The sequence below is a fragment of the Lycium barbarum genome, chromosome 8 (assembly GCF_019175385.1).
Source record: "Lycium barbarum isolate Lr01 chromosome 8, ASM1917538v2, whole genome shotgun sequence".
NCBI lineage: Eukaryota > Viridiplantae > Streptophyta > Magnoliopsida > Solanales > Solanaceae > Lycium > Lycium barbarum.
The window spans coordinates 86,150,426-86,177,584 of record NC_083344.1 but is presented as its reverse complement, the minus strand read 5'-3'; the positions used below and the strand labels follow the sequence as shown (position 1 = coordinate 86,177,584).

At 39.0% G+C, this 27,159-nt stretch overlaps 1 long non-coding RNA gene across 1 annotated transcript in view; it reads right to left on the bottom strand.

The window, feature by feature from the left end:
* The window catches only part of LOC132605126 (uncharacterized), a 35,791-nt gene extending 8,911 nt beyond the window's left edge, over positions 1-26,880 (bottom strand). The window contains exons 1-4 of the long non-coding RNA XR_009569048.1: positions 25,358-26,880; positions 3,113-3,166; positions 2,666-2,852; positions 2,437-2,524 (exon numbers count right to left, since the gene is read on the bottom strand). This is a non-coding gene — a long non-coding RNA (uncharacterized LOC132605126). The remainder of the gene's footprint in view (positions 1-2,436; positions 2,525-2,665; positions 2,853-3,112; positions 3,167-25,357) is intronic.
* Positions 26,881-27,159: the final 279 nt, after the last annotated feature.

Sequence of the window (27,159 nt, the reverse complement as noted above, 5' to 3'; positions counted from 1 at the left end):
CCTCTGTATCACGAACTCGGACAATGTGATAAATATATCCCTCTCTTAATCATCTTTCGCGCTTTAAGGTAGGAAATAAACCTGCCCTTCAGGGATGCTGTGTTGCCTTTCCACTCCAGAACTGGTTCCCCTGGGAAGTGGAATGTGACAACCTTTGTCCAGCACCCAACGTTAGCATAAAAAATATGCCAACCAATCCATACCCATAATAACATCAAAGTCTACCATCTGCAACTCTATAAGATCTGCTATGGTTTGACGATTACAAACTACTATATAACAACCTCAATAGATTTTTCTAGCTATAACTTGTTCACCGACTGGTGTAGACACATAAAATGGTTCACTTAACAATTTTGGTATTACACTAAACTTCCTCGCAACTAATGGAGTGACATATGATAAATTGGATCCCGAGTCTATCAATGCATAAACGCTATGAGAATAAACTGTCAAGGTACCTGTCACAACATCTGGTGATGACTCCAAATCTTGACGACCTGCTAAGGCATAGAGGCGGTTCTAAGTGCCACCTGAACTAGAATCCCCGCCTCTGACCCTACCTCGGCCAGGTGATGGCTGAGATCCGCGCCCTGAAGGACATACTGATGCGGATGATCCTGCTACAGAATCTGTCAGCCATGCCATGCTACCTTGTCCCCTCTACGAATAGTGTCACATAAAGTGATCTGGGCTACCACAGCTAATGCAAGCATTTGACCCAAACTGACAACATCGACGATGCGCTCTACAACAATTACCACATGCCTGTGGCGCTGGTCTGCTCCATCCTGAACTCTTCTGCTGATGTGACCCTGACATACGGGAGCTCTCCCCTGGTCCAGATGGGATATTACAGTCAGACCTGTATCCCTGGAACTGAGATGGTGGCGGCCTGGGTGGCCTGCCTTGATAGCGAGATCTGAAGTTACTTGGAATTCACCTTAGTGACCCGCTGGTCTGGCCCTCTTATGCTGCTCTCTTTCGACTCTCTCGGTAACCCACTGCTGGCGCTTACGGTCCTCTAAGTTCTGAACAAATGCCTGAATCTGAGAAATCTCCATATTATCATTCAGTGCTACTGTGGAACAAGCCTCAACATAGTCTGGGTGCAGACCCAAAACAAACTTATGGATCCTATCCCGCTCTGTGTCAAACAAAGCTGGGGCATATCTGGCCAGGGAGTTGAACCGCAAACAATAATCTCGGACATTGGAATTACCCTGCTCCAAATTCAGAAACTGAGCTACTCAGGCCTCCCGTACTTCCTTCGGCAAATAATGATCTATAAAAGCCTCTGAAAACTTGGACCAATCAACTGGGGGTGCATCGGTACCCTGGACCGCTCGCAACTCTCGTACTATAAAACTGCTATATCCCCAAGTCTAAAAGCTACTAGCTCCACTGTCTCAGTCTCTTTAGCATACATGACTCTGAAAACCCGGTGGAGCTGATCAACAAAGCGCTGCGAGTCCTCATCCTGCTTAACCCCAGTATACTCCGGTGGATCTAGTGTAAAAAACTCTCGAACCCTCGAACTGTCGGGTCCCTTTGAAGATACTGCACCAGCTGGAGCCCTCGGCTACCTCTGAGCTACCACTAATTGAGTCAATAAATGTACTGCACTCCTAATGTCCTGATCAGAGGGTACTGGAGGTGCTGCCTCTCTCAGAATCTCCTCAGGTGGTGGAGGACTCGGTGAAGACTGAGAAGGGGTAATACTCTGGGCCTTAGACTGGGCCCCATCCTCAGGGGATGCCCTGTTGGGTCCCTCACCTACTGGCGTAGTCTTTTTCGCTACTGGCATCTCTGTATTCAAACACAATAGGTAAGTTAACTCACAACCCCTATAACTCGGCACTATAGCACGAATCAGACCTGAAAGAAGTGCAACTGACATCCTAAATGCCCTGTAGCTTCTTGCTTATATAATATGGTGCACAACACATATATAAACTAGACCCTACTAGACACGACTTGTAGACTCCCTAGGACAGACCTGCTCTGATACTAAGTTTGTCACACCCTAAGCCCGGAGGCGAATGGCCGCCACCCGGTGCCATACTCAGCCCGAGCGAACCATACTGAGTTTGAATCTCTAGGATAGCTCTCGAGTTAGATCAGCAAGGTCTACCTATAACAGAAGATACCAATAGGGCCGACAAGGCCACACAAGAACTATTCATAAAACTTAGTCATCAAGACTACACGAAATATAAGCTAAACATATATATACATCTGCTATGCCGACCGACGAAGTCGTCATCCGTCCGACAGCACCAAAATAAGTACATAAAAGGCCAGCAAGGCCAGGACTCTACTACTTACAGGACACGTCTACAAGCTTCTACTGAGTGCACAACTGTATCATAGTCGGGACAGAACCCCGACCTATAAATCGCATATATACATAGCAAAAGAAGGCTCTGAGTAGACCTGGCAACTCCAAGAAGAATGGAGCTCACTAGTCAGCTGATCTCTTGTCTCGTCTACTGAGGAGGTCTATCTGGCTGTCTATCAGAACCTGCAGGCATGAATATAGTGCCCCCGGCAAAAGGAACGTTAGTACGAATAATGTACTTAGTATGCAAGGCAAGATAACAACTGAAATAAAATAACAAGTTGTACTCTGGATATATCAAGAAAGGATCTAGAGGTTCTCTACCTGGGTTTCCTCTCATCTGAGGCAAGATATCACAACTCTATAGATATAACTCCGTGACCCGAGGGTCAAACATAGATAACTCCATGACTCGTAGGCCAGGTATAACCAACTTCATGACCCGTAGGTTAGGTATGCGCAACTCCGTGACACGTCGATCCGGCAACAACTCCACGACCCGTAGGCCAGGCTATACATACATATAATGATAACTCGAATGAAACATAATAGCGTATAAGCAACATATACACTAGTTACACCTTCTGTCATTCTATCATCTTATATAGCTAGACTATTCTTATACTCGTTCTTAACTAGAGAGCAATATTATAATAAGGTCATGGTAACCCAAGTACAATCTTCGTGAATAGCACATCCTTGTGCGAATAGTCAAAGGTGGCTCAATCGTAGGAGTCATGCCAATGAAAACAAGAAGCAACCTTAACATACCTTTTGTCGCCAATACGCAATCACTAACGAATTCGTCTCAATTAGCACTTCAACCTAAACAATGACAATACGTCCATTAACTTAGTGAATATTAATATATGATGTATATCAAATGATAACTCCTTTTTATAAAGAATCAGGCAGCATTCCCCCTACTTTTATCACTTTCTCAACTCAACATGAAGAACCACAACATCAACAACAACATACACAAGCTATATTCCAAGAATTTCAGGCACAACATCTCAAGAATACACTCTAAATCAGTCCACATAGCAACAACAACAACTTATACGATTTCCTGCCATTAATTCCGTATCTCTCATCCCACAATTTAGCTATGACCTGGCGAACTTTAAATATATCTAAGAGATTACCTTATATTCCAAGAACTATTCTTCTTCCACCTTACTTCACTTCAGAGAAAACCCGAAGTTCACATAAACGGAAGAAACGTTATTGCCATCTGGTCTTAATAACCAAAATGTTATGCTAAAATGAAAAAGAACTAAATTGTTGGCGTATACGTTCTTGGCTAATACTTTAGAATAAGAAAGTCAAGAAAAAATAGAAAGAAGTGTGTTGTATTCCTTTCTTACACTCCAAAAATGCCAAGGAAGTAAAATAGAAGTTCAAATTATCTTTACTATGCTTTACACGTGAAAGCCACCTAGGTTAGCACATATACATTCCTCCTTACAACTTGCCACAAACCTTTGTGCATGCATTTATAATTTATTCCACAATCGGTCCACTAATTAAGAGCCACGTGAAGACTAAACAAAATAATAGTTATCCACTTAATCCGAACTTATACCATAATTAATTCCTTACTCTCCCACTTTATTCCAACATTTAACCAATTATCCACATAATTAATTCCTTTTTCTCAATTCACTGAATATTGATCACTTCTAACACACTTCATATACTTATTTTCAGAATCATATGACATAGCACTAGTCCATAGCCTCATTTTTGGTTACCAATGTCATTTAACTCGCATGCTTTCCAACGCATGAAAACACGGCATGTAACATCCAGGCCATCTCTCCGAACCGTACACACATGCTAAAGGCAATGCCTCAAGGTCATGACCCATGGGGGACCCGCGAAGTCCATGTACCCACAGAGAAGATCATTGCCACTTGAGCCCACATAGATGATCATTATTGCCATTGCCACTTGGGCCCACATAGATGGCCACACAGATTGTCATTATTGCTATTGCCACTTAGGCCCACACTGATTTTCATTATTGCCACTGCCATTTGGGACCACACAGATGGCTGACATAGATTATCATTATTTCCATCGTAACCTTGAATGCATGTGGATGGATGATAAGTAAATGCATAGATTAATTTCAACCACATCTCAAATCATATAACCAATAAATGAATATCATTAATGCCGAACTCAACCAAGTCATCAATATGTAATCCTTCACTTTTCATGAGAAAAGTGAGATATCAAAGACAAACGATTCAATCAGTAATCACAACCTATCAACAAGTATGGCGGCAAGCCCACAAAGAACATCCATACCAAACTAGTGGATTTATCACCATGTCCGAAGGCCTATCATGCTTTTCCCGTGAATAACTACCATCTACATACTTTTCTCTAGCCGGAGTCTAAACATAAGTAAGCTGAATAGGTGCCACGAACCTCAAGCCAACACCTTTCCGTTTTGAAGAGCCTCAGAACAATCCAAGTCTATCAAATGCACATTCTATGTTAGCACACGCATCTATGGACACCCATATTGCCATACTTCTAAACAAAACCCGAAAACACAACCCAAAAAGTGACCCCGGACCTATAAGGGAAAAAATGGAATTTTAAGCTAGTAACATGCTTCCCATAATTTAAATAGTCAACATTCTAAGTTTCATGAAAATCTACCCCCAATAGAGCCTCCAATTTCATTAACTATCAAAACCCCCAAATTATGGAAAAATCCTTATTCTCATTGCAAGAATCTTGAGTTGAATAGGAAATTCAAGCTTACAAATAGTTTATCCATTGATTTGTACGTCTAAATCCCCAAGATAGATTCAATATCCTAAATCTAAACACTAATCTCATGAAAACGCACATTCTTAACAAGTTGGGCTTAAACCCTAAGGTCTTATTTGGTACGAGGGATAAGGATAAATAGTCCATGTATTATATTTGAGATTATTTTATCCCATGTTTGGTTGGGATAAACTCGCGGTATAACTAATCCCAGGGTTAGTATCCCGGGATTGTAGTGTTATTTTATCCCAGTGAGAGGGTGAAATAACTAATCATGGGACAACTAATCCAGGATAAGTTATCCTGGGATAACATGTTCCTAACCAAATGACCCCTAATTCTTCTACCCCCAAATCATGAAAAGGATGATAAACAATGAAAGCTCATGAGGTCAATAAAGTAGGTTGGGAGCCATGAGGCCTCTAGTTCAAATTTCAGCAGAGAAAACAAAATACAAGGTAATTTATTCCCATCTATCCAAGCCTTGGTAGACAGAGTTACATGGAGGTGGAAGGTATCCAGAGGAATTAGTCTAGGTGCACACAAGCTAGTCCGAACACCATGGTTATAAAATATAATGAAAGCTCGTGTTTCAAAGATGGCGTTGGATGGAAAAACTACTGTTGATATATGTAGTAGGTTTACAAAGGAAAAATATGTAGATGCAAAAATAGGAAAGGGAGCCAATGATGATAGAGTATGTATCGATATACTAGAGAGAGAGTTGGGTAGGAACCCAAAGGTTATAGATGCATTCTTTTTTCTGCACTGTTGGTGTTATCTACTGATAGAACTGTTCTAGTGGAAAACAGAGATACATTTCTTGCTATGAAATATTGGTTTTCCCTATCTTTTCCTAAAGAGTTCTTCCACTTATCTAAGAACTACCTGTTCTGCTCCGTTTTCAGTTTTTGCTGTGTTTGTTTTGAATGAATGTTTGTTTAATCAAAACTCAAATTAAAATTCATTTAAGAGCAATTTTTTATTTTATGATCGGGATGGCGGAACGAAGCAAAGATTAATTTATGTATTTTGAGATATGAGAAATTATAAGTTACTCTACAAATGAAATAGGGATTGAACGAGTAAATATTCGCATGTGAATTCTTTTTATTGCAAAATTTATGGAAAAGTGCCAAAATACTCTTAAACTAATAAAAATAGATCACTTTTAGCCTCTATTAAATTTTAGTACCAATTAAGTTCTTGTTGTCTAAATTTTGGATCATAATTTCGCTAAAAACTAATAGACTCCACATCATTTGAAAACTGACATAAAATAATATTTTTTGACTAAGTTGGACAACCAGGTGACAAAATATTAATCTCATCCACCCTGCTTCCCTTTCCTACCTAGCTTTTCTTCCTTCTCTAGCCACGTTTTCCTTCACTCTTTTGCTATGAGAGACTTAAAATGCTTCCACAAATATCATAAAGAAAAATTTTAAACAAAATCTACAAACATAATGAAGCAAAAAAGTTTGGATGCTTGGTGAAATAGAAGTATTATCATATTGATCTTCTTCATCCAAACCTATCTCATCCCCACTAAGCTTTCTACCTCTCTAGTCCATATCATCCGTTTTGGAGGAACCATAAAAGGGAATAGTCATCATATTGTGCCAACTTTTACTAAGGATCACATGTCAATAAAACTCCCTCTATTTCACAGCTTCCTCTTTTAAACAGGAGTCTTCAACCTCTTCTAAATCATGAGAATATCTCTACCAGTTCTCTTCCTTCAACTGGTAATGTTTGTACTTCCAACTCTGCTTCAATTTCAGACCAAGTACTCCCGCCGAATGACCTATAGTATCCACTTCAGATCCCTTCTCTCTCCCTTCTTTTGAATGAGATATTTCAAACCCTACTTCTTCCACATGCAAACTCATCATATGATTACTTGTTCTAAAATAGTCACTCAAACCACGCTTCCCTTCAGGAATTTTCTTTCATCTTGAGTTTAATGCTTATATCCAAGTGAGTTAACGTTGATTGATATTTGATTAAAATTGATAGCTTAAGAAGAATAATCTTGTATTAAATGTAATTGATTAGGAATTGATTGTGTAATATTAGGAATTCATTGTGTAATATTGTTTTTCCTTATTTTGTCTTAAGACTCATTGTATAAGTAACCATTCTCATGGGCTATATATTCATCAAGAAACACAAAGAAGCTTTCTCTTCTTGAAATCTTCATGGTATCAGAGCCATTGGTACCTTTTCTGAGGTGAATTATCTCCCTCGCAGCACTAGGGTTCTGTTTTTATCAAAGAGTTCAAGTTTTCTCTCTCTTAGTGGTTTTCCACAACACAAACTCCTTTCAATCACTTTATTTGGATTTTTTTTCTTTATTGGAGTAATTTTAACATTCCAAGCATATACCTTACTAGCTTTGTCTTTTTTTTTTGTCACCAGAATTAGAGTTCAGGCTTGGCAGCTACTTTTTTTGGCCAGATCTCCAACTTTCTGGTGAATTTTTCTAGAATTTTTTTTTAGATCTTGAGTTGCATGCTTGTTCCGATCATTTTCTTGCAATTTTTGTGCCATCAGCAACTGTTCCGATTTTTCTGCAACTTTTGCGATAACTTGTTGTAGATATGCTTCTTTGTGTGGTTCTCTGTGTCATCTCCGATGACTCTTTCAATAGCCGATTCAAGTTTGGTATTCTTTTCAGATTATAAATATTTTTTTGGATTAATAGATGTCTCCTCATGGGGCATATGAAGGAAGCGAACAATAGTTCTCTTGCACAAATCAGTGCTGTGAAAATAGATAGGGCTAGTACATACGTATCTTGCTTAGTCAAGGTCTTGCTTGCTCTTTATTAGATCTAAGAAATTAATTGGCTCTATCACTGGAGAAAAGAAAGCACCTGCTGTGACAGACTTTAGCTATAGTCAATGGGATTCTGTTAATTCCCTTGCGATTACATGACTTCTGAACACTATGTATCCTCGAATCTCTAAGCAATATATATTGCTTGATACTATTGAATTTTTTTGAATTCAACTAGGTGTGCTACTCTTGCAAAAGGATGATGCCCAGGACTTTGAGATTGGAAATAAAAGCTATGCCACTAACCAAGGTGAATTGACTATTACTGATTATTATTCGGAGCTAAGTGGGCTATGGCAGGAGGTTATCTATTATTAGAATCTCCAAACGAAATGTACCGATGATGCAGTTCTGTTTCAACAACTGGTTGAAAAGGAAAGTGTCTATGATTTTCTGGCCGGCTTGGACCAAGAATATTACTAGATTAGGATTTAAGTTCTCGGTAAAAATCCTATTCCTTCTCTTGAGGATTCATATTCATATGTTCAACAGGAAGAGAGCCGATGTGGAGTCATGCTTTATTCTGCACCAACTGAGAAGTCGGAGTTAGTTGTGTCTCATTAGCAACCTAGGGCAATCACATCTTCTAATAAAGATCACCAGCACTGTGATTAGTATGGTAGATCAAATCATACTAGAGAGACATGCTGGAAAGTATATAGCAGACTGCCTAGAGGTCCTGGGGGCAAGCGTGTAGGTCTATCAAGGGGTCAGAATAATATTGCAGAAATTGTGGAGACATCCAGGGACACTACTTCTAGAGAGACTTCATCTTCGGGTGAAGTTCAACATCAGTGCCTCCTTCTAAAAATACTTGACTCTTGTAGTTCTACTAGGTCCAATTATGTGCAGTCATGTACCACTTTTAATGATCAGCTTTATTCTTGGATTATTGATTTTGTTAGGAATAGACACATGATAGGCTCTTCTAAAGGCTTCCAAAGCTGCTCTCCTAGTCCGAAAGGGATTATGATAGAATAGTCAACTGCTCCCTAGCCCTATCTCTGGAACTGTTTCATTCATTTGTACACCTAATATTACCTTATAATCCGTTCTTCATTTACCTAAGTTTCCCTTAACCTATTATCTATTCGCTCCATCACCAATGAACTAAACTGTAGTGCCGAGTTGTTCCCTGGACCTTCAAACAAGGAAGATCATTAGCAGTGGTATATTGCATGATGGCTTATATTTGATCGATGAAACTCAAGACTCTGGCTAGGCCTTTTTTTGGAGGAAATAAGGATGTCAATTGAAAAATAATACAGTGGCATAGATGATTTGGGCACCCATAATTTTTTTGATTTAAATAAGTTATATCTTAATCTGTTTTCTAGAACTAATTTTGAATATTTGTCTTGTGATGCTTGTGACTATATCAGGCACACTAAAAACTCTTATCCTTTGAGTGGTAGTAAAAGTACAGTTCAATTTTCGACTATTCATTCTAATGTGTGCGGTCCTATCCAAACACTTTCTTTGTCTGGTGATTGATGGTTTGTCAGTTTCATTGATTGTTGCACTAGAATGACATGGGTATATCTATTAAAAGCCAAAAGTGAAATTTTCTCCTTTTTTCAGTCATTTGATAAGATGATTTTTTACTCAGTTTAAGGCTAAAATAGTGATCTTTCGAACTGACAATGGCACAAAATACATGGATAAAACTTTTGGAGCTTACTTGGAGTCTTTTCGGGTAATCCATGAAACTAGTTGTCCTTATACTAGTGCACAAAATAGTATTATTAAAAGAAAAAATAGGCATTTGTTAGAAGTAGTAAGATTCCTTTTTTTTTACCATGAATCAGTCGAAGCCTTACTTGGGGGATGCAAGCTGCCTACCTTCTTAATAGACTGCCACTTAAAACCCTCAAAATTTGGAGTCCCTTGGAAGCTTTAAAGGGTAAGAATGACTATACTATTCCTCCAAAAGTATTTGGGTGTGTTTGCTTTCTTCACTCTAGGAACTATGGGAAACTTGATCCTACAACTTTAAAATATGTCTTTATTGGGTATTCTCCAACACAAAAAGGGTACAATTGCTATTACCCTCCTTATAGGAGATCCTTTGTCAGTATGGATGTTATCTTTCGAGAATTTGAGCCATATTTCAGTATTACCCATCCCCTCTTTAGGAGGAGAATTATAAGATAGAGGAGATGATTTTTCCTAGTTACACTGTTGAATCTACTTCCACAAGCGAAATTGAAATTGGAGAAAGAATTTAGGGGGAGACTGTTGGACGTTTGGATAAGCCTGATTTGATAATTTACACAAGGAGAAATAAAACAGAAGAAGCCAGCATGCAATCTACCGAAGCCGAACTTTCTTCTTCTGGTGAGTTATCTACATTTCTTAATGAGTTAGATTTGCCTATTGCTTACAAGAAGGGAGTCAGATCTTACACAAAACACCCATTATCTAACTTTTTACCTATAATTATTTTTATCCCTCCAATAAATCCTTTGCCTTGTCTACTTATTCTATGTCTATTCCTTAGAATTACAGGGAAGCTATTACAAATTCTAAATGGAAGCAAGCTATCATTGAAGAAATGAAGGCCTTGTCAAAGAATGAGACTTGGGAACTTGTTGGATCACCACCTGATAAAAAGTTGGTTGGCTGTAAATGGGTCTTCACTGTAAAACATAAAGCTGATAGTTCAATTGGAAGATTCAAAGCAAGATTGGTGGCCAGGGGATTACTCAAACTTATGGAATGGACTATCAACAACCATTTGCCCCTTTTGAAAAAATGAACACTATTAAATTCTTTTGTCTTGTGCAACTAATTTTGATTGGGACTTACAACAATTTGATGTGGAATGCATTTCTTCATGGAGACTTAGAAGAAGAGGTGTACATGGAGATCCCTCCTGGATTTGGTACTGGACATAGTCAAGGAAAGGTATGTAGACTGAAGAAAGCTTTATAAGGACTGAAGTAATCTCCTTGAGCATGGTTTGATAGATTTTGCAAAGCAATAATCTCCTTTGGTTACCAACAAAGCGATGCGGACCACACCCTCTTCATAAGACATCAAAAGGGTGAACTCACTCTTCGCATACTTTACATTGATGATATAATAGTGACAGGATATGACAAAGAGGAAGTGAAATGATTGAGGAAGTTGTTGGCACAGGAATTTGAGATCAACGATCATGAAAAAATGTAGTATTTCTTGGGAATTGAGGTTGTTAGATCAAAAAGAGGAATCTTTTTTACTCAAAGGAAGTATATTTTGATCCTCTTGAAAGAAACTAGTATAGCGGGTTGCAAACCAGCAGAATCACCCATTGAAAGTAACCACAAATTACAGAGCTGATTTGGAAAGTCAGTTGATAAGGAGAGATACCAGATACCGGTTGGAAGACTCATTTATATCTCTCACACTAGACCAGACATAGCATATTATGTCAGCCTGGTGAGTCAGTGCATGCATATCCCCGAGATCCTCATATGCAAGTTGTCTTTCACATATCGTGGTATATGAATTCTGCTCCAGGGAAACATTTACTTCTCCAGATATGGTCACCTCCAAATATGTGACGATCCGTTTGGCCGTTACCACGGTGGATAACATAGAATTATCCAATTATTTAAACCCTATTTCGGGATTTGACCCCATTTTTCTCAAAACCTTAAATCTCAGCCGCCACCTGGGACATTTGGAAAGCTAATATCATGGTTTCTTGGAGAAGGTAACCCCTTTATCTCATTTACTTCATCTCTCTTCCATTTAATATTCCATTTCACTAGAGTTCATCTTCCAAGCTAATAAAAATGGAGGTTCTTAACATTTCAAGTCTAAGATGATAAAATAGAATCTCTAAGCTTAAAACTGGACATTCTTGGAAGAATCCTTTAAGTTCTTAAATTAGAAGGATTGGGCCACCTCTAATTTCTAAATTTTCCTCTATTTTGTAAATGTGTTTAACCTTAGTTCTTGAAATTGGGATTTCCTAAGGAAAGAGGTATAATTTATGACTTCTGTGACTTAGTTAACAATAAAACCTGGATTTTTAGTTCATGGAAACCAAGCAAATATAGTTTTGAATAAATTCCAATCTTTTCCTTGCAAAACCTGAAGTTTGAATAAATTCCTAGAATATTGACTCTTGTTCTTCGGGGTTCTTTGATATTTCAAGAATCTCCATTGCGGGTCACGGTTTGGAAATAAGAAGTTGAAGATCAGCGGGATGTTCGTAGCACCTGCTTAGCATCGAGGTTCGTTACGGTTTACTTGATAGACTCCGAGTAGTAATTCATAATCATGCAATTAGAAAGTGATGGATAAAGTATACCTGGATCGACGAATAAGGAGTTGGGATGAATATTCTAGGTTTTAAATTGTACTTAGGATTGTAGTTCGAATAAGGAATTTATGGAGACATCATGTGTACCTTCGGGTATGAAGTTGGGAAGAAATTCTTAGGTTGGTACTGTTGAGTATGGCTTGTCGCCTTGTTGTGTTTTATGTGGTATTGTGGCTTTACGTGTTTGGGCTTGTGGCCTGTTAGTACCCTAGGAATTATCCTTAGTGATTATTATAGAAAATGGAGGATTCTATGCATTATGGGAGAGTAGTTGGATGGAGAGTAAAGTTATGATAGGGATATTGTGATTGTTGTTGTGATAGGTGTCCATGTGTGGCACGAGCATTCATTCATTTATCCATGCTGACATTGTTATCATGCATTCATTCAGTCATACTTACTTTGGGATCGAGTTGCGCGCTGTAACACTTTCTTGGATCGGGTTGCACGTACCGCAACACTAATTGAGATCGGGTTGCACGTTCCACAACACTGACTATTGGATAGGGCTGTACGATCCGTAACAAGTACCTGGACATAGCGGTCCCTTATGGGTCATGACTGTTGAGGCGATGAGATATTCTGCCCAGAGCGTGTGTGTATCATTGCATTTACATTGCATTAATCTTATATTTACTTACGACATTATTTTGGACTTGTTGGTTGATCTTTGGTGATGCGTGTACTTAATAGTGGTTCTTGAGATTGTGTTTCGGATATATGAGGGATCATAGTAAGATGTTGATATTTGTTACTGTTTGTATATGTTGGACTGTAATTGGTTTGCGGTGATTACTCTGGCTTTTTAGTGGTTCTGGGAAGGTAGACCAGATTTGGGAATTTGACTTAGGTTTATACTATGGGGTGGTGTGGGAAGTGTGACCTTAATGTATCCTGACTTAGTATAATTGATTTATTGAGTGTGGCGTTATAGCTAGAGTTGTTCTAGAAGCACTAGTGGTACGCATTTGGGAGCTTGAGCTTTGTATCTTATGCCATAATGTTAGTAGTCGACTTAGTGTTGGATTATGGAAGCATAGGTGAGGTATTGTCGGTGTGCGCTAGATGGCGGGCGAGGCCCAATTATGTTGAAACTTATCCTACCATAGTTCGTTTGGGTAGCTGCTTCTTAGTAAGTATATGTGGAATCGAAATGGTGATGGGGTTGACCTAGTTGGGTGCTTCTCGTGAGTAGGCGATGATGGATTTCTATTTTCCTTTTTTCTACTTTGTTTAATTGCTTATTATCTAATTTATTGCCTACCATACTTATCGATTGCTGCTTTTTGCTTTTGTGTTTTTTTAATCGTTGTCGGCCTATGATACTTACCAGTACAAGTATTGTACTGATACTGCACTTGCTACACTTTTTGGGGGGTGTAGATCTATTTCAGCTTGTGTTCGTGGAATTCTAGCTCGCGGATTGGTCTGTACTATCTCGAAGACTCTGTTATCTCACTCCAATAGGATTGGTCCATTTAATTTTTTTATTGTGTTTCACTCTAGTTCTAGTCTATACCAGATTTTAGGAAACGTTGTAATGTCTTGTATACACTTTTACATTTATGAATAAAAATGGTTTGTTGATGAATTTATTTAAATTCGTTCCTTAAATGTGTTAATTTTTTAGGGAAGGGTTTGCCTACCTGGTGGGAATAAGTAGGTGCCAACACGGACCCTATTTTGGGTTGTGACAAGTTGGTATCAGAGCCCTAGTTTACCGGTCTCACAAGTACAGGAGAAGTGTCTAGTAGAGTCTCGTGGAATGGTACGTAGACGTCCGTTCCCATCCATGGGAGGCTATAAGGAATTTAGGAAGTCCTCCCTTCTTTTCTTCCTAACGTGCCACTTCAGAGGTTTGAATCCCTAAGATGTGTCAAATTGGTATCTAGTCTATTCCAATTGGTATCTCGATTATTGACATTATATGTCGTGTTCTGTTCGTGTATGAAAAGTGATTTGATAAATTCCTAGTGTTGCGAAAGGTCTTGTGGGCATCAGAAAATGCCACTGCTACAGTTATCGCTGCAGCGGATCATTGGTCCACCATAGCGGGTCCGCCAAAGCTTCTTTGTGTCCGCTACAGCGGTCCCCTTTAATAACTTGATTGCTGCCATGGCTTACGAACTACAGCTATAGCCGGTACATGCCCGCTACAATGCACCCTCAAATATGGCCCATACCGCCATAGCGCACGGACCTTCAGCTATAGCGCTACCGCCACAACGGTATTTTCGTCCGCTACAGCGGTAAACACACCAGTTGATTAGTGCATTCTGCCTTAATCTGTCCAACCTATTTTAACTTAGCAAAAATTCAGAAAACAGATTCCAAAACACAACCATCCGATAAACATAAAGCCCAACGCGGGCAAAAGTCATCAAAACATCCAAACCACCAAAAACAAACAAGAAAAAGCAAAAAAATATTGTCTAAACATCCAGGAAAGCCAAAAACCAAATGAAAAGATTGTTTGAAACATAAGGCCTACAAGGGCAACATCATTATCATAAAAAGTGGAAACACACTCCTACTCTTCCATCCTGCTAGTTTCCTCATCGCCAATATCATTTGAGCCGCCACCTCCTCTACTATCAGCACCATCCTCGAACTCGTCCAGGAAAGAGTAGTGCTAAGGGTCATCTCTGTCCTCCACTGGAAGCCTCGCACCCAGCTGCATCATCGTGAACAAGCCCTTAAATCCCCTCCACACTCTAACCCCCAGCTTGCCCTGTGCCTTACCCCTTTTTTTCTCCTTGTCCAAACCCTCCTGAAGCTTATTAATATGATCTCTGTGGCCCTTGGCCATAGTAGAGTACACAGCTTGGAGAGCATCCACCTGGGTATTCATCTCCCCCTGGGTCTTCAAATACTGCTGCATCTCTTCCCCGGTGAAATAGCTAGCGGTAGAGGCAGAAGGGCCAGCCCCAGAACCAGTAGTCAGTAGCGTCTTCACCACATCCACCTTGGCACCCAATACCTAGAATGGGCCCTGAACTGGAGGTGCTCCAGAATCATCTCCCTGGCTCTCACTAGCCCCAACAATGGACTGCAGTCCCCTCTTGTAGTGATGAACAAGCGTACCATGAGCCCTCACCAACAAGTGGATGAAATGAGATATCCGAATCCGCCCACTCATCTGTCCTCCTCAGGGGAACCTCAGCCTTCACGCACAAGTCAGTGATAAGCAAAGGGAACATTAAACTCGGACCTTCTCCTGGCTCAGACACGAACTCCCTCCACTCCTGAACAATATATTGACCCACGTTATCATGGATACCATCAATAATACAGGCACTCATGAGAGCCCCTATATATGTGACAGCAGAGGTGTTTCCAGAAGAGCACACTCGTCGGGATATCAGATTTAGCCACCTCCTCACCTCAGCAGTGAAGTGATGGTTAGTGATTCCAGTCTTCTTGTTGGCCCGATGAACCTTGCTCCTTTTCTCCTCTGGCATAAGCTTGGAGACCAACCAAGCCCATTTCCCTCCGCATCCCTTCCCTCTAACTCAGACACCGGGTGGTTGTCTAACCTGTAATGAGCATTACTAGCCTCATGCCCAATCTTCACTATCGAGCCCCTAATCACAATCGTTGGATTGGGAGAAGAAAAAGCAACTGTCTTCAGCAGGGCGTAAAACTTTGGCACTAAAAACTCCTTCGCCTTGCCGGGATCTTCTACTAGTTTGTCCCACTTCATAGCATGCAGTCGGTTATAGAAGTCCGGGGCACGAACATACACCTTATCCATATCAAAGACTATCTCTGGCAATAAAATCTTAGGCATGTGCTCCAGATAACGCCGATGACTTCCTTCAGCCAAAAATCAAACACTGTCCGAAACTTGAACGAATTAATCCATGCCTTGAAAAAAAGGGGATACCTTCAATAAGAACAAACGTTTTGTCAACAACTCTCCAAGAACTATCAACAATTTGTTTTGTACGAACCAAATAACTTTAGAAAACATAACCTCGCATTCGACAACCCAAGTTTTTGGCAAAATTAAAAAATCTGAGGAGGCCTGCGCTACAGCGGCAGTGGTTACTGCCACAGCAGACACGCCACGACGGGTGAAGGCCCCGCCATAGTGGCCTGACCTCTTTTCTCTCCTAACCGCCCCAGCGTGCACAAGGTGCGCCATGGATAGATCGCCCTAACGGTCACAATGACCGCTATAGCAGCTCGTCATCCCCAACAGCCAACCCCAAAAATTTTCTCCAAATATTTGGACCCAAATCGAAATATTTCTCACTGATCGAGCCCTAAACAAGCATGAAAGTCTACTAAACCCCACAAGGAGTGATTTCTAACAACAAAACAGCCCAAATTTTTAACTATTCAAATCCCAAAAATCGAGAAAAACTTGTTTCATATTTTGATGGTTAAGGCCTCAAAATCTGTATAATCTAAGGTATTACATAGTGATAGCACCATTTCGACGTTAATCAAAGTTCCATTCGCGTCCTACACCCTCCCCACCAACCCATGACCTAACCCCTACAACTTTAATTTTAACTCAAATTTTACAAAGATGGAGCATACTCAGTCCTAAATTTCAGCAATATACTTGTCTAACATGATTAGGAGCGATTACGTACCTTAAATGTATGATTTGAAAGAGATTGCACCTTGAGATGGAAGCCTCCTTGCCAAAGAAACTTTTCTTACTCTTTCTAAATGTTGGGTGGTCTAATGGGTAGTGTAGGGTATAAGTTAGCAAATGGGGGTGTAATATTTGAGTGAGTGGAGGACTGGGAAATATTATTGGAAGAGGAAAAGGGAATTTTTTTCGGGTAGTAGGAGTTAAAGTGGGAATGGGAAAGGTGGAAAGTCAACTTAAATATCTAACTAACCCGATGACCGCCATGACGGTTTCCTTGCTGTGCCAGCGGGTGCGCTGCAACGATTAGTCAAGCCACCACAGCGAGCCATCCCCTTTTCTCCCGAACCACTATAGCGTCATCCTGGCTGCGCCAGCGCCACCTAGTCATAGCTATGGAAGGGGCTCCTGAATTCTTTCATTATTGTTTTTATTTTATTTTATCTTTCATTTTGCTTATGGAAATTATTTAAGACACAATACGGTTAAATTAGAATGCTTCCTTAATCGATACCTCATAGTGTATCGATAAAATGCGTTTGTGCACGGGCATTTCCAACTCGTTGATTCTGACAGTTCAAATGTGGGCAAAGATTTGAGACGTTGGTTGGGTACTATGGTGTAATGTTGCCCCTGGAAAATCCTCGTTCCGTGTTAAATTCGATTTTGTTAAATTCCTCCCCATCCCATGTCGTTCGAGGACAAACGGTTATTTAATTGGTATCTGATGTAACGACCCATTTGGCCATTACCGTCCTCGAGTTTCGCATCCCAAAACGTCTTTTGATTAGTGCAACTTAGTCACGCGGGAAAATTGTCCTATCAAATTAACCCAGAACCATGTTGGAGAGATTTAAAATCGTAAAGGGCCACTAGGCCCAGTAAGGGGCCATAGTGGCTAATGGACAGCCATGGCGCTACCGCCACAGCCGCCTTCCAAACCGCCATAGCGGTGAGTCAGCTTTTGCATAGGACCACCACAGCCACAACCACCATCCAAACTGCCATAGTGGTGGATCAACTTTTGCATAGGACCGCCATAGAATTCTACTATTGTTTAAACCCTATTTCGAGATTTGACCACATTTTTCTCAAAACGTTAAATCTCAGCCGCCAACCTGGGACATTTGGAGAGCTAATCTCATGGTTGTAACCCCTTTATCTCATTTACTTTATCTCTCTTCCATTTAATATTCCATTTCACTGGAGTTCATCTTCCAAGCTAATAAAAATGGAGGTTCTTAACTTTTCTAGTCTAAGATGATAAAATGGAATCTCTAAGCTTAAAACTGGACATTCTTGGAAGAATCCTTTAAGTTCTTAAATTAGAAGCATTGGCCCACCTCGAATTTCTAAATTTTCCTCTATTTTGTAAATGGGTTTAACCTTAATTCTTGAAATTGGGATTTCCTAAGGAAAGGGGTATAATTTATGACTTCTGTGACTTAGTTAACAGTCAAACCCGGAATTTTAGTTCATGGAAACCAAGCAAATATAGTTGTGAATAAATTCCAATCTTGTCCTTGCAAAACTCGAAGCTTGAATAAATTCCTAGGATATTGACTCTTGTTCTTTGGAGTTCCTTGATATTTCAAGACTCTCCGTTGCAGGTCACGGTTTGGAAATGCGAAGTTGAAGATCAGCGGGATGTTCGTAGCACCTGTTCGACCTCGAGGTTCGTTACGGTTTACTTGATAGACTCCGATTAGTAATTCATAATTATGCAATTAGAAAGTGATGGAGAAAGCATGCCTGGGTCAACGAATAAGGGGTTGGGATGAATATTCTAGGTTGGAAATTATACTTAGGATTGTAGTTCGAATAAGGAATTTATAGAGACATCGTGTCCACCTTCGGGTATGAAGTTGGGACGAAATTCTTAGGTTGGTACAGTTGAGTATAGCTTGTCACCTTGTTGTGTTTTATGTGGTATTGTGGCTTTACGTGTTCGAGCTTATGGCCTATTAGTACCCTAGGAATCATCCTTAGTGATTATTATATGAAATGGAGCATTCTATGCATTATGGGAGACTAGTTGGACGGAGAATAAAGTTATGATAGGGACATTGTGATTGTTGTTGTGATAGGTGTCCATGTGTGGAACGAACATTCATTCATTTATCCATACTATCATTGTTATCATATAGTCACTCATTCATACAAACTTTGGGATCGGGTTGCACATACCGCAACACTAATTGGGATCTGGTTGCACGTTCCGTAACACTGACTATTGGATCGGGTTGTGCGTTCCGCGACAGGTACATAGACATAGTGGTCCCCTATGGGTCATGACTGTCGAGACGATGAGATATTCTGCTCGGAGCGTGTGTGTATCATTGCATTTGAATTGCATTCATCTCATATTTACTTACGGCATTGTTTTGAACTCATTGGTTGATCTTTGTTGATACGTGTACTTGATAGTGGTTCTTGAGATATTGTATTGGCCTTATGAGGGATCACAGGTGAGATAATAGTATTTGTTACTGTTTGTATATGTTGGACTGTAATTGGTTTTGGGCGATTACGCTGGCTTATTAGTGGTTCTGGGAAGGTAGACCGGACTTGGGAATTCGAGTTAGGTTTATACTATGGGGTGGTGTGGAAAGTGTGACCTTAAGTGTCTCCTGACTTAGCATAATTAATTGATTGAGTGTGGCGGTATAACTAGAGTTGTTCTAGAAGCACTAGTGGTATGCGTTTGGGAGCTTAAGCTATGTATCTTATGCCTTAACGTTAGTAGTCGACTTAGTGTTAGATTATAGAAGCGTAGGTGAGGTAGTGTCGACGTACGCTAGATGGCGAGCGAGCCTTACTCTTGGTATGGGCCCGATTGTGTTGTAACTTATACCATGGTAAGTTTGGGTAGTTGCTTTGGAACTTGTCCTGCCATGGTTAGTTTGGGTAGTTGCTTTCTAGTGAGTATAGGTGGATCGGAATGGTGTTGGGGTTGACCTAGTTGGTTGCTTCTCCTGAGTAGGTGATGGTGGAGTTCTCTTTTCCCTTTTTCTACTTTGTTTAATTGCTTATTGTCTAATTTACTGCCTACCATACTTATCCATTGCTACTTATTGCTTTTGTGTTTTTCTAATCATTGTTGGCCTATGATACTTACTAGTATGAGTGTTGTACTGATACTGTACTTGCTACACTCTTTTGAGGGTGTAGATCTGTTTCAGGTTGTGTTCGTGGAATTCTAGCTCGCGGATTGGTCTGTACTATCTCAAAGACTCTGTTATCTCACTCCAACAGGATTGTCCCATTTAATTGTTTTATTGTGTTTCACTCTAGTTCTAGTCATGTCTTAGAAGCTCTTGTACTAGTCTAGAACAAATTTTGGGAAGCGTTGTAATGTATTGTATGCACTTTTACATTTATGAATAAAAATGGCTTGTTGATGAATATATTTAAATTAGTTCCTTAAATGTGTTAATTGGTGAGGGAAGGGTTCGCCTACTAGGTGGGACTAAGTAGGTGCTCGCACGAACACGATTTTGGGTTTTGACAAAATAGAACACGGATTGATATGGATATCTAGATGATCAAAGATCTACATCCGGTTAGTCTATACTCATAGGAAAAAGCCTTGTCACATGTAGAAACAAGAAGCAAAGTGTATTTTGTAGATCAAGTGTGGAATCTGAATATACATGTGGTCCAAGGTGTTGTCAATAAGGCTGCAATCAGTAGAGCTCAATATCCAGTCCATCATGACCGAACAAAGAATATTGAAATTGATCGACACTTCATCACAGAAAAAGTTACGAGTGGCGTCTTGAGTTTGTTTCATGTGTTATCGGAAAAGCAGCTAGCTTTATCAAACACCTCAACAAACAGAATTTTCATACACTGGTTTGTAAGTTGGGCATAGTCTACATCTTTTCACCAACTTGAGAGGGAGTGTTGATTGATATTAGATGATATTGTATTAAATGTAATTGGTTAGGAATTGATTGTGTAATATTGCTTTTCTGTATTTAGTCTTAGGACTCATTGTATAACTACCCATTCTCATGGGTTGTATATTCATCAAGAAATAAAAAGAAGCTTTTTCTTCTTCTTGAAATCTTCAATTAGCAAAAAATTGTGAGAGCTCCTGCACTATAGTTATCCATGTAGAGTAGTCTTGAGATTTGATCTTGAAAGTAGCATCAAATTAGTTATGCACGTCAGACTGCAATTTGTAAGCAGATGCTAAGCTCCCTCTCAGTGTTAAAAATTTAGTTGGCAAGGCGAGCTCGGTTTCACTTGCATATCACTATTGGATCAACTAAATAAAAACTAAAAAGAGAAGTATTGTTGGTCATTGTCACTACCCAAGTTCTAAGCCATGAAGGCACTAACCCCCACCTAGTAAGCGATCCATCCAAAACCAATTTAGCAATTAGAGGTAATTAAGAAATGTGTATAGTAAAGTAAGCAACTTTTAAAGTCATAAACTAAGTCTCATAATAAAATAGGAGGAAGATATAACCTGCATGAGTTTTATAGGTGAATACATTTCATACATATATCGTATACTTATATAACATAGTACAGGCATCATCATAGCATATATTTATCATCGCATCATCATCATCATCGTTCACTCGCGTCTGGGTAACCATCATAAGCAGCCCGCTTTAGCGGTGACATGTCCGGCCATTTAGGCACGGTGGAATCATAAGCAGCCCGCTTTAGCGATGACATGTCCGGCCATCTAGGCACGATGTAATCATAAGTAGCCCGCATTAGCGGAGACATGTCCGGCCATCTAGGAACGGTGGAATCGTATCGTCATATACCCATCTTAACTCAACATTTTCATACATGGCATAGGAATATTATAAACTTACATTATTGATCATCGCATAAACATATCATGACTTAGCATCATTATACATTTATCGTTAAAAACATACATTAGAACTTGCAGGCAACTATGGCTATGTCAGGGTGACATAAGGTCGTGAACCCTCGATTCCATTATGGAGCATTTATAAGTATTTTGCCTCACCTTGAAGGAAATAACATATAAGGTGAGTGTATACAATAAACGTCATCATTAACTATATAGGATCATCATGTCATGAACTCTAGAATCTTTAGACTTAATCTCATCATCATCATTGTTAGGCTAATAATATATCTCTTACCTCATATAGCTATTCATAAACATAGACTCTTAACTTTCCGGGATATAGAGGATTCATGGAGAAGAAGGAAAAATCATGTGATCGGATTCATGCCATAGAAAGAAAGGACTAGCCTCACATACCTTTTTTGTTTAACTAATCTATCGCTTGCTTGTTCTCCTTCAATGCCCACGTTTCTACCTTCAAGAGAAGTCGCATGAACATTAGCTAACCGGTTACTTAAACGTACTTATTAAAGCTAAAGAAAATTGGGCAGCACTTCCTTTGTTTATATAACTTTTCCCATATTCTATATCAACTCCCAAACACTCCAAACAACATTCACAATATCGCAAACAACAATCATCATTCGTCCATATTACCCACATTTCGTAATTTCACTCCAATTTCCTCATAATCATGGTCATAGTTCATTATTGCATTTTCTCACATATAATACTTATTCCATGTTCAAAATTTCATTCACAACATATCCATATTCATGATTCACCCCAAACTACTACTCAACAATGACACTTTTCACACATTTATGACCCATTTTCTATATCTTTCTACAATTAAAGTGTCTTAGCTTTCCAATACCTTAAATAATATGGAATGATCATAAAACTCACCTTAGATCATGGAAGAATAAGCCTTGGGTGGAACTTCTCTTCTTGCACCAAAACCCTAGATCACTTCCCTTGAGATTTCTAGGTGTAGATGAATTTTTATTAGGTTTCATACGCTTGATTTTGTGGGTTTGATGTAGTTGACCATGGTTTTCTCTTGGATTCTTGTAGTTGAAGAGTGGAGAGAATTCTAGTGTGTTGTAGAGAGAAGGGGAGTGAAATGGGAAATGAAATGAAATGAACTTGGGTCCCTTATTAATACACAAAAATCTGACCTGCCAAGGATATACGGACCAATATACGGTCCGTATCTTTTATACGGGCCATATGTATGGTCGTATGTTTGGTCTAGTGAACTTTTCCCCTCTTAGCTAAATATACGGCCAGTATGTTGGGCCGTATAATGCCCAACTGCTTTGATTTCGTTCTCGTCGACTCGTTTGATCTCCAATCCTTATGGAACCTTCTTAACACTTGTTTAACACTTCAATACCAATATAAAGGACGTTATTACTCTTCTCCAAAGCATCATTAAATCATCATTGACTCGTTACTCATAATTCTTTTTGATACACAACGTATGTCGTGCCTTCCTTGACAACTTTCTTCCCTCACCTCCAATGTCTTTAAAATTTCGATTAGGATCATCAAACGCTATTTCTTACTTATCAAAACATCACATAAGTCGTACTCTTCGTCAGTCTATTCAGTGTGCATGAACGGAGAATTTTCCGAGGTGTAACAGTTCGATAGGGAATGTTGAACATTCAATAATGTCTAGCTTGATGAAGTTGTTGATTAAGATATTGTGGGTGTTGCTATTGATATTGGAGTTATTTATTATGTGAAGGAAGTCATCGAAATAAAGGAAGATGTTACCCAATTTCTGTTAGCTTTAGTTTAAGCCTAAGTATGTCTTCGATTATCTAATTTTAGTTCGAACTTCCTTGAAGGTAGAAACGTGAGTATTGGAGAGAAGCATTCAAGTGATAGAGTTAGCGAATCACAACGGTAAGTAAGGCTAGTCCCTTCATTTCTAAGGCATGACTCCTATGATATTATTTTCCTAATTCTCCATGACTTTCTTACATTCCGAAGAATATGAGTCAATGTTATATAGAGCCTCTTATGAGATAAAAATAAATAAATAAGAGATATGTTCTGAATACGATAAAGGTAATGATGAACCTAAGTCTAGAGATTCTAAAGCCTATGATACGATATTCTCACGATGTTCATCCTATGAATACGATATGACGTTTTATGAAGCTAATGATCCTTGTACGATTCCTTGATGTATTCATTGTTGCTAAACCAACCTTATAATGCTAGTTTTTTTCAAGGTGAGGTGTGATGGTTACGATTACTCCATAATGGAATCGGGGATTCTCGACCTTACGTCACCCCGATATGGTTACAAATTATCTTTGAATTCTAATTCATGATTTATGATAAGTATGTGATGATGATGATTACACCATGCCTAGATGGCCGGACATGTCACTGCGAAGGCGGGCTTCACACGATTACACCGTGCCTAGACGGCCGGACATGTCACCGCGAAGGCGGGCTGCATATGATTACACCGTGCCTAGAGGGCTGGACATGACACTACTAGTGGGCGGCGTGCGATGATTAACCGGACGCGAGTTAACGACGATGGTACATGTGACATGTTTATATATGTGAGATGTATAAAACGTCTTTACTTTTAAAAAGCTAATCAGGTTATATTCTCGTCTTATGCTTCATGTTTTCTTTATTGTGTCAGTATCATTCATGTCTTACATACTCAGTACAATGTTCGTACTGACGTCTTTTCTTTTTGGACGTTGTGTCCATGCCCACAAGTAGACAGGGAGGCAACCTAGATTCATAGGTGTTGATCAGTAGACATACAGGAGCACTCCATTATTCCGGAGGTGCTGTTTGATCTACATCATTTTGTATTTATATTTTGGGCCCGACGGGGTCCTGTCTCGTCTTTATGTCTAGTACTCTAGTAGAGGCTCGAAGATACGTACGTGTGAGTTGTTGGTGTCCCATGACGATGTCAGTATATCATTTTTGCTAACCGTACAGGCTTATGTATATTTATGTATAGCCTTGGGGTATTTATATATGTATGTGTTCAGGTTGAGTAAGATGATTAGTAATATGAGCGATGCTCGGTAGTTAGCTCTGGGTACCCGTCATGGCCCCTAGTCGGGTCGTGACAATTTTAAACTAGTTCTTGAACATACATGACCCTACCACAGTTCAGACATACCCTACACAGTTGTCATTAGTAGCATTTTTTTAGGTTTGCTCTAAATTTAAGCATGGTTCTAATTATGTCATAATAGTTTTACAAAAAAAAAAAAAAAAGGCTTGATGCTAATCTTCAATAACCCATTATTAATTTACTGAAACATTTGATCCAACAAATCATGTACCAATCAACAAATGCATTAATACATTAAACATATAATTGTGGATCAGACAAGGGCATAAACTAAGCCTAATAGAACAACATTCAATCATGGATTAAACCAAACCAAAGCATAACTAAGCTAATGGCATAATGAAGACTAAATTACCAACTAAACAACAGAACTAAATAAGCAGTAAAAACTCAGAACTAAAACCAGAAGCTAACATACCTAAACACACATAACCATACAAGGAAATGAAAGCATAAAGCTAAATAAAGGCAAAAGGAAGTAAGTTTACCTTTTTGGGGTACAGCTTTGAACGAGAATGGACTTGAATGAACTCCTTCTTCTCCTCAAACCAACAACTCGGCCATAAACAAGCAAGAACACAATTAGAACTTTAAAATTTGACTTAGTAGAATAACTAAAGGTCTAAAAAATTAGAAACCCTAGGTAATTCGGTCATTTTGAGTATAGTGGTATTTCAATATGCTCCAAGTTGTTAAAATAGTGGAGACTAGGGTTCTTTATATAGAACCCCCCAAATTCTCAAACCCTAGTTTACAACCGATGTGGGAGTATAGTAAATCTAAGATTTGCTTCTCTCAACACCACATCTAATGGTTAGGAAAAAAACATACAAACAAATTAACGGTCAGATTTGACCCAATCAAAGTCAATCCGAATGGTTCCTTATGAACCAAAGAAAAATCGATATTCAAACGCATGCAAACAAAAAACCATTAAGGATTTTCAAAGCTTTTGACTGTTGATTCGCAGAAAAATAAAGAGGAAAGAGATTTATACTGCGTTTGGAGTGGCCTTTGGGTGGTAATAGGTGAGAAATGGCAGAGCATTTAATGCTCTTGCCATTCTCGGCCAACCTCATGATTTTAGAAGCTAGGTGGGCCCTCGTCTTTGCTAAATCCAGCATAGATGATGAGGAGAGAGAAGTGAGAGGCAGGCGGCGGCTAGGGTATTTAGAAACCCTAAGAGAGAAATGTAAGGGGTGTGTCTGGCATGAAATGAAATGAGGAAAAAGGGTATTATTCCATTTAGAAAGCAAATTGGGTCGGGTCGCGGTCTTAATGGCCCGGGCCTGGCTGAATTAAAAGAGAGGGAAAGGGGATAATCCAATATATATGTATACATGTGTATGTGTATACACAGGTGTATATCCATTTATATATTTATATAGGGGGTAGACATGCGATACTTAACAATTAGCCAAATTTGCAATAATGTCCATTAATTGAACGTTTCAATTATAACCAGATTATAACTAATTGACCAATTAAAGCTAATTTTGCGAAAACGACCTTAACTGACTTAAATCATGAAATTGATTATGCCAATTATGGCCGCACCTAATTCAGTCAACCAATTGAAGGCTGATTTTGTAAAAATGACTTTAATTGACTTGAACCAATGAATTTGGCTATTTCAATTAAGGCCATAATTAGACAACCAACTAATCATTTCAATTGTAGCCAATATTAGCCATGCAGTAAACAATTCATGGAATTTAACCCAATTAAACACTCGATTAATTATGATTAATTCTAATAAATTGTATAGATGCATGTGCAAAAAATAAAAATAATGAATTGATGGTAAAATTATTAATTCATTTAATTAATCAAATTCCTTGAATTAAACAGAGTAAACTACTCGCTAATTGATAGTTCCAACAATTAAATAAATATTTGTTTTACATTGCTTTCTTGATTAAAATTAGCTAATGTTTCCATATTTAATTATAAAATATATAAGTTATTTCCTAAAATGATTTAATAATATAATAGAGGTTATTTTGCGAAATAGAATGGCAAACATTATCCAATAATTTAATAAAATTATTTTGATTTGTAGAAAATACTGTTTCACTCTGTTTGATATCCAAAGACTCATGGTAATTAAAATAAATTACGGGAGCTCAAAAATTAGGTGTCAACAACTGCCCCTTCGGCGTTCGGGGATGGCAAGGCCATCCTTGAGCAACGAAATTTGACTAGCCCTGATTTTTTACTGACCCAACTCATACTACGTCTCAGTTTTATGCAATTTTCAAATACGTGGCCGGACCTTGGTTTCTGGGTT